General features: G+C 36.4%; 1 protein-coding gene and 1 non-coding gene across 4 annotated transcripts in view; both read left to right on the top strand.

The window, feature by feature from the left end:
- The window catches only part of LOC145938475 (uncharacterized), a 92039-nt gene that overhangs the window by 22899 nt on the left and 56269 nt on the right, over window positions 1–12871 (top strand). For 2 of the 3 annotated variants that reach the window (XR_014425715.1, XM_083042148.1), the window contains exon 1: window positions 11929–12176. The exons of the other annotated variant lie outside the window; for it this stretch is intronic. The gene's annotated coding sequence lies outside the window, so the exon portion shown is untranslated. Of the gene's footprint in view, window positions 1–11928; window positions 12177–12871 lie in introns of those variants that run through there. 3 annotated transcript variants of the gene reach the window in all.
- On the top strand, window positions 859–931 carry Trnak-cuu (transfer RNA lysine (anticodon CUU)). The gene has a single exon. It is a non-coding gene; the product is annotated as a tRNA-Lys (tRNA).

Below are 12871 nucleotides of genomic sequence, written 5' to 3'. Positions count from 1 at the left end.
ACAATTAAGAAATACTGATCTCTAAAAAATTACTGACTTACAATTGCCTCTCTCTTATAATACGCGTTTAATATTTATATAAATATTTAGTTTAGATCTCTTTCTTAATTAGAGGAATATTAATTAATTATAAATATTATATACAAATAGAGATATTAAATAACATTCGTACTGTGATTGCAAGAAGAAAAATCAACTTTAGAATCTCTCAAAAACTATCGTTAAATATATTTCGAGTACACTGTATATACAAGACGGTGAAACCATGCTGTGATCAGTAATTTTGCTGCACTCGTGGCATTAATTATGTGGTAGTTTCGCTTACGTATAGTCCACTTATGATCTTATTAGGCATTTTTTCAATGTATACCGGGTTTATATTACGCGACAAAGGAAAATTTACTTTGAATCTATTATAAACCTGTATTTATGCAATCATGGCACTCTTTATTTTGCTAAATTTAGTGCAGCTATTTTATACAATTTTTTAATTAAGTATATAATTTTCGAGTATAAGATGAATGTATGAATATTTAAGTAATGAAGCAAAGTATACTTATGTCGCGAAAATGTATTTTATTTGATAATTAAAGACATTGTTTTATTTGCATTAATGAATGATATGCAAATGTACACGCTTCCTGAAATTATGTGAAAGATAAAGTTAACAGTTTCTGATACAAAAATTCGCCCGTGAAAAAATCTTTTTGCTGAACAAAAATTAGAATTTATTAAATTATTACAGATAATTATATATCCGTATAATACGTACATATATTTTATTAATTGCGTTTCGTTATTTGTACTCGTGAATTTTGGTACAGTCACAGTTTTGGTACAAGATTCGACCATATGACAGCCCGGCTAGCTCAGTCGGTAGAGCATGAGACTCTTAATCTCAGGGTCGTGGGTTCGAGCCCCACGTTGGGCGATTTACTTTTTGCCATATCTTGAGTCATCCATATGAATTAAAGGAAAATGCTATTTGTTATACAGAAAATATCAAGAGTCGATCTAAAAATCTTTATTAACTTTTTATAATATGCGAATATTACACACAGTTTCAGCTTTCTTTTTTAGTTTGACAACAACTGATTGTTATAGTAGACACGATTATGGATGGCAAGAGAGAGATCTCGTCTTTGGAACGAGCTAAAATTTTAATCTTCTATAGTTAACAGCGTTAGCCGATTATGTCACGAAGGCGATACACGCGACAATTTTTATGAATGCAATCGCAGATATGACCTTGCACACGATTACAAGATCAAAGTCCTTTCAATTAGTATTCGTAACGCTTATTCAGCGCAGAGATAGTTTCGAATATCGCGACAGATTGATGCAAGAAATTAATTCATCAGCTGTTGAAACGAAAGCGAAAGCGAAAGTGAGACGAAATGTGATGCTTAATGAATGATTATGTATAACGCGTGTCTTTTCGAGCAAAATATTTGCCTCCGCGAGTTCCACTTTCGAGCTTTATTTGCTAAACAAAGCAGAACAGATGATTTGAGAGGTACAAAGTACAGCGAGAATTTCGAACGCACACAGCTGGTAAAAAACGCGCTGGTGAAAACGAGAAAATAAACGAATCCTCGGCACGAGGAAGCCGATGGATCACAAATACGGTTGTTCAAATAATTCTACGTCTTTTATTGCGCAACAAAATACGAAATAGATGTCCTCATCAGCGGTGCTTTTATCTTGCTGAGCGGTGTCGGTTCTTTTATCTCCGAGTCGACAGATAGAATTTCGCGTGCAATTGTTTCTTCATATTTCCTATGGTAGACTTGGAAGTCGAAAGTGGATGTATCTCTCGATAGGGAGAGATAAATCGAAGGCGAGTGTGCATCATTTGACAGAGAGAAATAAAACGAAAGTAGATGTATATCGTCTGATAGGATTTTCACATTTTAGAATGCTGTATGTAATAGTGTCTTGTGGTAGTCAAAAATTGATAAATATATAACGCATGTATTGATGAAATATCTATGATGTCTAAAATTCACGATACAGCTTGCAGTAATTATTGTCATTTAACATTTAATTATCTAGATAAATATTTAATTTTTTTTAAACAATGTTGAAATTTATCAAAGCACATCGTACGATTTTTACTCTATATATTTAAGTAAAATAAATCGAATGTCCATTTACGCGTCTGCGACAGGAATTGAATTCGGGAATCGAGCCTAAAAGCAGTTTTTTTTTTTTTTTTTTTTTTCCGGAAACGTTTCTCTCGACGACGACGTTTCATCGAGGAGAATTGGTAGTCGATCGACAGCGAAAACGATTTTGTCCATTGACTAGTGTTCGGTTTGACCAACCGACGACATGACAAAGGGCTGGCGAGGATGGGAAAAAGAAGGATATAGTCCGTCGATTGCTTTTCCTTCTGGCTGTGGAGTAATATCGCGTCTTTTCAAAGTAAAACGAATCGTTCCGCGACAATGGATCTTCGGCGAAGGACTCACCGATGTGTCTCGAATCGTCGGCAGGAACATTTTCTTTCTATTCTTGTCTCGCCGCGACAGTAACAGGATAAAAGTAGTACTGGTATAGGATGGAGCATCAGAATCCTTTCGTCGGATAAGATAATAAATACGGGTGTTTAAAAAAAATAAGAATAAAAAAGATAGAGAAATGCACAGAAGCAGGGAGCTGGTTTTTCTGCTTTAAAATATTCATCTTTAAATCATACCTGAATCATAACGATGAAATGTAAAAAGAATATTCGATAATTATCGAAAATCGATAATTAGATTTTTATTAAACAGAATTCCCGGTATGAACAATATAAGGATGAATTAATTACTAAAGTTTTAATAAAATAGAAAAGATGCGTATTTTTTAACTACTTTTTCTCGAATTAATCATTTACAAGGATTTAATAAATAATTGATTTAATTAAAAAACTACTCGTTACTTTAGAATTTGAATAGTTAAAAAAGCTCCGATTTTTAAATCAAATTTAACTTATATATGTAACTCATATTTCCTCCACTTATCCATTAAAAATATTTTTCTATAAAAATGCTCTGATTTTTTTTTTTTTTTAATTTAGCTGTGTAACTCATTTCTTGAACTTATCATATTAAAAATATTTTTCTATAATGATATGCTATAAGGATATAACTTTGTGGCGAAATTACATTTGTCCTGACGTGAAATTTCTCGCAAATGAAAGGCGTGTAAAGCGGGATGCATGTATGTACCGTATGTCCCATGTATTACAGTTATTTCATCGCGAGGATTTGCGGTTTGTTTGACGTAAAAGGCGCCGTAAATCCGCGGATTTCGATGAATGGCGGCGCGTCATCTCGTCGCTTCTCATATCCGCGCGACCTTCCGGGTGTCGTGCAGTCTCGCGGGGCTCGTCAGCGTCGTTCGCGTAAACGTGCTGTCGTTAATCAAACGAGATTTATGCCCTTCCAGACGATTTTGCGCGCCGCATAACGAGAACGTAAATTTCGTCGTGATCGACCACTGTCTGTGGTAAGACACTTCTGTCCCATCATCGCGAGAGAAAAGGCCAGTCTTCAGCTGGCTCTTTTGAACGGATTTAAAGCGATTTAAGAAAGATTAATTTACCAATCGTGTAGACAATTAATTAATTATTCCCGTAGCGTTTCCCAATAATTCCCATTAGCGGTTTAATGTCTAGAAATATTTATTGTTTAGATGAATAATGAGAAGGTGGGTGTAGCGAGCAGGTTTACATTTATTTATCATTGTCAATCAATAGCGCATAAAGCAATATAATATAATAATAACACGATAACCGTATGCACAATATGCGCAATGCGCCGCTTGTTGAGTGAGGAATACTCGTGTTTGTTGAGGCCGATTAATTAAATAATCGCGATCGACGTGCCGCGAATTCGCGCGCGAAAATGCAGGAGAGGGGCCCGTTGCACCGTGCGAATTTCACAGAAAATTACCGATGCTCATTCGAACGCGCCCTGCATCGTGTGTACTTACATAAAAGGGGATGCACGCGCGACTAGTTGTCGGTTTAAAAAAAAAGGGAGAAAGAGAGAGAGAAAAAAAGAGAGAACAGTCAGTCGGAGCTGCATTCGAGCAGCCCGGAGGCGCTCGGTTGTTAGAGGGTCGTCAAACAAGAGGGAGGGTCGGCACGCCGCAAAAGATCCCGATGAAATAAATATACGCGAGACGGGGAGGGAGAAGGGAGAGAAAAGTTTATCCCCAAAGACGACACGTCGCACCCTCGCGCGTTATGACGCGTTTGACATTGTGTTGCTCAACACAGGGCGTCCCACTCGCATACTTCACTGACGATGAATATATCCTGGTAAACGAAGGCGTATAATTGCTGTCGCGATGCCTTGTTTGCGGCAACTTCACCTACGGTTGATCGATGCGCGCTCCAACTTCAGAGAGAGTCTTTGTTAATCTTTGTTCGTCGGAGCTCGAGGATACTTTCGACACTCGAATGAAACTGCGAATCGCGCATGAAAAGAACTATTGATTTCCGTAGCTAAATTTCAAGTATCTATATTACTTGAAATTTAGTTACCGTGTCTAAATTTTAGCTGTGTAACTAATAGTTTTAATTATAATTTAACGAAGAACGTTAAACTAAAATTTAAACAGCTAAAATTTAAACAGCTAAAATTTAAATACGATTAAATTAAATTTCAAGTAACATAGAGATATGAAATTTAGCCATGATAACTAATATTTTTAAGTTATAATTTAATGGGAAATTTAAATTATAATTAAAATTTAGATATGATAACTAAATTTTAGACATAATATAGGGGTACCTAAAATTCAGCTGTGATAGCTAATATTTTTTCCGTGCGTTATTTCAATTATTGTTGAGAACAATTAAGCGTATGATGAATCGATGTTTATGTGCGATATTAAATGAAAAATTCGCGGCCAAAGAATATTCTACGATTAAATTCTTATAGAAAAAAAATATTTCGAAGTAGTAAATGATTGAAGAAAATTATCAAAGTGAATAACACATGTTTTATCACGTGTCGTGCGACGCTCCTAGTGAAACAGAAAAGCTCTGAGAGCTTCTAGAATTGCAAGAGGGAGAGCAAATGCATGTGTTTGACGTTCCGCAGCGTCTATAGTTTACACACGCAAATAGTAGCTGAGTTTCCGAAGAGGGTGTATATTGACATATCCATCGAACCGAGTTCGAATTCTCGATCGACCCGATCAGTAGCGCGTAAATCGTCTGTTAAAAGAAAAAAAATTCGCTTCGGAGATGTAACTCTTTACGCAGTTCATACAGAGGAGGCACGAGAGGCTCTCCTCTTCTGGAGGGTGACATTTTTGCGCGCCTCTCTCTTCCGGCACGCTCGGCGAAGCGTAGAGTCCGCGTTCGCGCAGCCTCTCTCTAACGAGCCGTGAAATGAATCATATATTGTTCCGGGCGTCGCGTACGCGCGTTCACACGTGCGCCCGAAATCGAAAGGAGAGACCGCCGCGTTGGTGTGAGTTGTGGAAGGAAAGCGGCTCGATTAACCGTGAAATTTGCAAGCCACCACCGCGACGAGACTCTCTCAACCGAGAGAACCCCGATTGCGTTGCATCTCCTCCTGCATATAGATGCATTCGAAGCGAATCCCTCGGGCGATCCTTTTTTTTTTTTTTTCTTTAACTGTCAAAGTATAAAGTTGCGAAATACCGCGATTCGCGATAAGTTCTCGGGAATGTATTAACTTAATTACATTTAATTTAAATGACGATACGATTAAAGGACGCAAAGCAGAAATTCTGACGTGCAATTACGTGAGTTAAGTGCGACATAAACAAGAAAAATCGGGTCTGTCTGACGTCGATTTTGATTTTCCAGAACGGAAGTCCTGCTCCAGTTATCGTAGTCATCGGTGCTTCGTCCTAAATATCGGAAGTTGGCTTCAATACTTTATCGCGCTGACGATGGTTTCTCGATAAAATATTCACAAAGCTCGACATTCAGAGTTCAGTGTTCCGTTCGAAATTGCAGAATAGTCTATACATATTTGATCGCGCACATGTGCCATAATAGAAGATAATTTTCCAGATTAAAATTAGGTAATCAAAGAAGTTCATCATATAATATGTAACAATTTTCAAGTTATATACTCGTAGAAATTATTTTACATAACATAATTAAATAATAGGTTGATTATAAATGCATAACATGCTAAATTCAGTCTCTTAGTGCGTCTTAATCTTGTAAATATTTTTATTGGCTCATTTTTCTTTTAATTCGAGAAATGAAACATCTTATTTATTCGCAAAGAAACCGCGAGAGAGATATTCGATTTCTTCTTTGAAATTCGAAAAATGTGCAAACTTCCTGCGGCGTATAATTTCTTATTCTGAAGATCTGGCTATGAAATCGAGAATTTCGCATTTACAGAATCCGCTGAATTACGACGTCATGAAAATCTCGTCGCGTTATTCCGCGAACAATTTTTTTTTCTTTTTTTTTCGCATCGTCGTGGGTGTGCTGTCGCTATAGATGATATCAGGTATTTCCGGTTTTCGCGTCCTTCGCGGTTACACGTTGGCCGAATCTGGTCACGGATAATTCGCGAGAAAGCGTCGTTGATCGAGCGAATCGCTTTTTTGTCCTTATTCGTTCAATACAAGATACCACGAGGTAAAATCCTCGCGCAAAGTTCAGTAATTTAGCAATTTGAATGTACGATATTTGTATTATTATTTTGCATACTTATTGCTCCGAAGAATTTTGATTTCTTCTTGTTTCTGTCATACATAAGAAAAATAATTTGCTTCTAGTTTTATTTTTTTTTACCATGCATTATATATTCTGCTCGATATAAATATCAATTGCAATCTTAATAAAAATATGTATGTAAAGGACCTAAATATCTATTCTTTACGCTACGTGATGCATGATATGTCTGCACGAGCACAATTTGCACATTAATCAGCCCTCGTTCAATATTTAATAGAAACGTCACGCTGCCGCGAACCCCGATGCGATTTTCCATTGTGAGAAAATTTGTATCGCGAAGTGAAATTTTAACGGAGAAAAACCAACGGACCGTTCATAAATCGAGAATTGGGTTATTCGCCTTCGGCAAAAATCACCGGTTATCGACATTTCGTGTATATATATATTTTACACGATACGCTGGTCCGGAAATATTTTCTCCTGCTCGGGATAGAGATCCGCCTGTACCAGATTATTTCGTTATCGCGGAAGAAATCGAGAGATGGACCGATAGGTATCGTCCGTCCGTCCGGGGATTACCGCTTACACTTTTTACGGAAATAAAGCGCACACGCGGCGGTATCGAATATCCCGGTGACATCCAATAATCCCGGAATACGGCCCAGGGTACGAAGAACGTGACTCGTGAGAGAAGCCACCAGTAAATCGCGATAATACTCGGCGCTCTCTTTAATAACGACGTAGCGGCAAAATTGCTAAGATACTTGGGAGGGATACTTGTGTTGACACTAAAACGTACTAATTTGATTTTTTTGTAATAACGAAGACTCTTTTCCGTCTTTTTTTTATATTTTATATTTATATTATTTTTTTTTATTATTTTATTTTATTTTATTTTAATTATTTTATATTATTTTATATTTTTATTCTTTTATATTATTCTTTTATATTATTTTTATTTTTATTAATATTTTATATATTCGCGATAAAGATAGAAGCTGACTCTCGGTAATTTGAGTACTCTATATGTTTCATTCTGTTTCACGTAATAACGTAGATACTTCGCGAAAAGGGATAATTGATCGTGTTTTGCCATTAAAGATATTTCTAATTTTTTTGACACGACGAATCCAAAGCTACCAACTCGCCTCTCGCGTTGCTAATCCGCGAGCTGCGAAAAGGGTGCGGAAAAAACCGGCGTCGGCGGTTTCCGCGCGTCGACGATATAATCACGTCGCGCCGCATTATCCGCGGAAAAGCTGGCGCAGCTTCCGCGCTGGACGCCAGCCAGGATAAATATCAATTTTACGACGTCTGCGGATACGCACGCTCTCCCGTTTGCGCTCGGTCAAACCCGCACGTGTTGCCGCCAAACCCTCCCCGGAATTACGGCAGGTTCGATTTATCGTCGCGGATCTTGACAAGTGAGTCACGTTTAGTTCCAAAACACTACTCTTTTCGTCGGGTAGAATCAAATATACGCGAAAATAATTTTTAATAAGAAATTCGATAATCCGCGCCAAAAGGAGAACGAAATTCTATTCTAAAACTTACATTATCATAATACTTTTATGAAAATATATTTTATTTTATGAAAAAATATACACGAAAATAAAAATTTATTTAGGGAAGTAAACATCTAAATTTTTGACAAAATCGATACGTCAAAAAGAAAGCAACATTCTATCCTAAAACTTATAATATAATATTTTTGTGAAAAAATAATTTTTTATGAAATTATAGTTTATTTAATGAGAAAAAATATATACGAAAATGAAAAAATATTGTTTTATAAAAATATACTATGATATAAGTTTTAAAATAGAATTTTGTTCTCCTTTCGGTGCGCGTCAATTATCGGAATTTCTTTTTTAAATGTTTACTTCTCTAAATAAAAACGAGAATTATTCGCGTGTGAATATGTAAGTATATCGCGTAAATTCTCTCTTCACTTTGTGTTACTATTGATTTTTCTTCTTTATTACGACTCTAGTATCGCGTTTTTAAACATATAAATACGAACCAGATATGTAACGTAGCTTTCCGGCGGTTACATCGGTAGCTTTACGATTCATACATAAAGGTTGTTTTATGAAAGTAGAATTTTTTTGCGTTGAAAAGAGTTTTATGCAGACAAGTGTTGGACCGTTGGAGAAAGCATGCTGAATAATAGCGCGTGTGGTGAAATAAATTGTACCGTACTGCTTGGATATTAAGCCAGTTTACATAATGCTATTGTTACAAACCCATCATTACATACTTGATAAGTAGAGTGTGATGGATGTTTTTGTTAAATAATTAAATATTGTTTTTTCACATCGCGCAAAGTTATTACATGAAAAAGGATTGTGTGTATATAGTTTTTGCATTATTGATTCATCGAGAGTAGATGTAGGTCGTTCAATATTCGAATAATTAAATAATTTATCAAATAGCATTTTTTATAGAATTTGTAGGAAATATGGATTGAAATTTTTGTAACCTGATTTGATTCTCGCTTAATGTAATTTTTAGCAATTCGAGATATAAACCAGAGAAAGAGTTGCAATTTTCAGATCAGGCTTACACCGAAGTACACGCGTATAAAGGCTTAATCATTTTTCGGATATAAGTGAATTATTCGCGTAACTCGTGATAATATTAACGTAGAATTTTCCGGCGAAAACGTAATCACTTTAACGAATATTACCTTGGATAATGCGTCGCGCACTTTAACTAGCCCGAGAGCCCATTATCAGCCACGCCACTCTTCGTTATTAGATAAAAAATTAACGATCAATCAGGATCAATTTCATCAGAAATGGCGCTGCTACAGCTGCCAAGGTAGACGCTCTTTATCTGTATTTTCCGCAGGATAATCATACAGACAGACGCGGCGAAAGATATTCATATCTGGCACGATTTCTCCTGTCGCGTGTCAAACCGTCAATTATCGTCCATTAATCTCTTATTGCACGATCGATTCAAACATTTAATTATAGAGAGTTCTCATGCATATAAAGATGTTGCCCGTCGTGTCATAATAAAATTGAAAATTTAAAGCGAGGCTCATTATGCCTCATAAATCATTGTTAATATTCAATTACGAGGTTTAATATGTTAGAAAAATATATCGAGAAGGAAAATAAATACAGATGAATGTTTTGCTTTATAGTTACAGAAGTATTCTGATAGTGTTTACTTATACATTAACTCGTATTGTACGCGTATTGTATTGAACGGTTGAATAATCCGCAATGGTACGTGAATTACCGTGATATTGCGATGGATGTAATTAATGCACTAGGTGCGCAGAAATTCCTGGCATCCTGCGTTTTGATCATAATAATGCACTTTGACGGGATGCACAAATAACACACTATATTTTGATTTGGATCAGCAATTCAAAGTCACCATGAAATGGAAGTTTAATAAATTTAGTGTCCGTAAAATTAATAATCCACCAATATTTCAATGAAAAAAATAATTAATATTCTAAAACCCTCATTATATATATATGCAATACTTTCTAAAATAATAAAATTTAATAGACGAAATTGCACTCGTCTGATGATTAAACATACAATATATAGCAGACCAGACTAAAGTACCATATTTAATATATAACTGTAATTATAAACGTCAGGATTGTTCGAATAACAGTTTCGAAATTTAACGAATTACAGTTTCTCTCTCTTACGCTTTTGCATAACGTTTTAAAATCCCGTGAGCGAGCTCGAGCTCATCTCGAAGTGACGCGCCAGAGAGCCGTCACTCGGAGAGAGCCCTGATTTTCCGCTTCATCGGGACATCGCCAACGCAATCCTGCCTACCGTATGCTAATCGGGGGTGCGCGGCGGCAAGTGCCACCCTCCGAAGAAGGGCGAGACCGGCTGACCGAGGGACAGAGTCCCCGGGATGATCCCTTCGACGCGAGCAAGTGACATTGCGCGTAGGAACAAGGGCGTGCGGATTTTATGGTACTTTTTTTGGATTTAACGGCGATTACATACACACTCGCGTCATTCGAATGGACTTCGGTGCGTGAGAGAAATCGCGGGAGCGAGAGAATTTGTCGCTTGTTATCGTTGCGATCGAAGGAAAAGTAAAAAAAGAAAAAATGTTGAGTGATTATTTAAAAGGGCTATGTATATATTTCTCGTTGTTTTGGATTATTTTTTAAATCTAGTGTTGCTTTAAGACGGTCTGATTGAATTTATTCAAGTGGATTGGATTGATTTAAGAACAATATTAAACAGTTAAATAAGGGAAAAACACATAGAGAGATAGAGAATTTGTTTTATTTATATATTTTATTTTTCAGTTATTAAATATTTTCGAAGTATTTATATTTAATCTATATTAAAAGATGATATATACCTATATGTTTCGCGTTATGTTGCTTTTAAATTATTTTTGAAACCTAGTTTTAAAAGGCTTTGATAAAATTTAATTAAATGTATCGGCCTGATTTAGGAATAATATTCGTTAAACAATTAAAAATATATTGTATATGAAAGACAAAGAGATAGAAAATTAATTTTGTTTATATTTTATTTTTCAATTATTAATTATTTTTGAAACATTTATATTTAATCTATATTAAAAGGTTTTTGTTATACTGTTTTTTAATTATTTTTTAAATTATTTTGCAACTCTGGTGTTGTTTTAAAACGGTCTAATAAAATTTATTCCAATGTATTTGACACTTATTTTAAAAATATAATATTTATTAAGCAATAAATAAGAGAATATATTGTCTAGGAAACACAGAGGTAGAAAATTAATTTTATTTGTTACACTTTGTTTTCCAATTATTATTTTTTCGAAATATTTACATCATTTTCTTTTTCGTTCCACGATGTTATTGGGAGGGAAAACCAACGTTTCTTTGAAACTTTATCCTTTGGAAGTCATAAACATTATTCCACTCTCAATCCCATTCTTATCACGGGATTTCGTAAACGCGATAGGTGCAAGAGAAAACGCGCAGCCGGACAACATTCCATGGAATTCTCTATCTTGTTCCGGGGGACACGTGACTCATTCATATAGATCTCTCCCTATTTCGGGGATTTGCGCGTTCCGCAAAAATCCGGTAATTCGCAGACAGGACATTCCCTCGGTGTCGACGCTCCTCTGGGACGCATCGGCGCGGTTGAGAAGAGAAGAGGCGCCCTTTCCCTACGGCCCTGGGTCGGCCACCCACCCACCCTCTCGTCGACGACGTCGTCGTCGTCGTCGTCGCGGTAGCCGGCAGCGGCGGCGCTCGCTCAGCGATCACGTCAGTCTCGCTCGAGCTATCGTCGCGTGCGTACGCTTTTACTCTGTCCGCGTTCTCTCACCTCCGAGTGTCGTGAACGTGATCGCGAGTTAGACGCAATTGTAAGAATCAAGTGCCGCATACTATCTTACGTTGTGAACGATTGCAAAAGGAGGAGAAAATTGTGAGTCTGTCTCTGATATTGTGGCGACGCAGCACGCAGACTGAAAAACCGATGGGGGATGACGTTCGATGGAGACAAAGGTACGAGTCTCCAGTTTACGATTTTGAGGAAAGGGAATTTATTCGATATATGATTGCGTTTCATAACTGCGCGTTATCGAGAATATGTATATGCGGAATGAAATTCTTTGACGAAGACCCTCGGTCGCGAGGGGATGACTGATTTCGGGTATTTGTGAGGTTGAAAGATTCCGGCTCTCTCTTCGGATTACAGGCATTCGACATATTCGTGTGACGTTTGGCGGGCACGCCGTAATTTGGCACATGCGAAGATTGGAATCGTCCAAATATTTGCGCGTCGGAAGAGATTTGAATCGGGGAGATTTAAGTATATATGTATGTACTTTGCAGGATGATCCCTAAAAAACCTTATTCTCTCTTTTTTGAACAACGTTTGAAGCGTTGAATATTTCTCGATTTTAATATATGCGAGAAATAACATGCGAAGGGATTTTAAAGCCCTTTAAAAGATTTAAATTTAAACTTGATGAATTTTTTAAAAGTTTCTATACATCTGCTAATCTCTCTTTTTTCACACTTTTCGAGTCTCTTTTTCCGAACTTCGTTTCGATTCGAATTATATATCACTAAAATATTGGAACAATAACAATCTACCTATACGCGATGTTATACTAACATAATTTAAAAACCTAGAACATTCTGCGATTACATACATTTAATTTTTACTTGTATCCTTTATTTGATTATTATTGAAT

Source organism: Prenolepis imparis, unplaced genomic scaffold (assembly GCF_030444845.1).
Source record: "Prenolepis imparis isolate NDT839.2.m4 unplaced genomic scaffold, iyPreImpa1.0 SCAF_7, whole genome shotgun sequence".
Lineage (NCBI taxonomy): Eukaryota > Metazoa > Arthropoda > Insecta > Hymenoptera > Formicidae > Prenolepis > Prenolepis imparis.
This window is presented reverse-complemented; position numbering and strand designations above follow the sequence as displayed.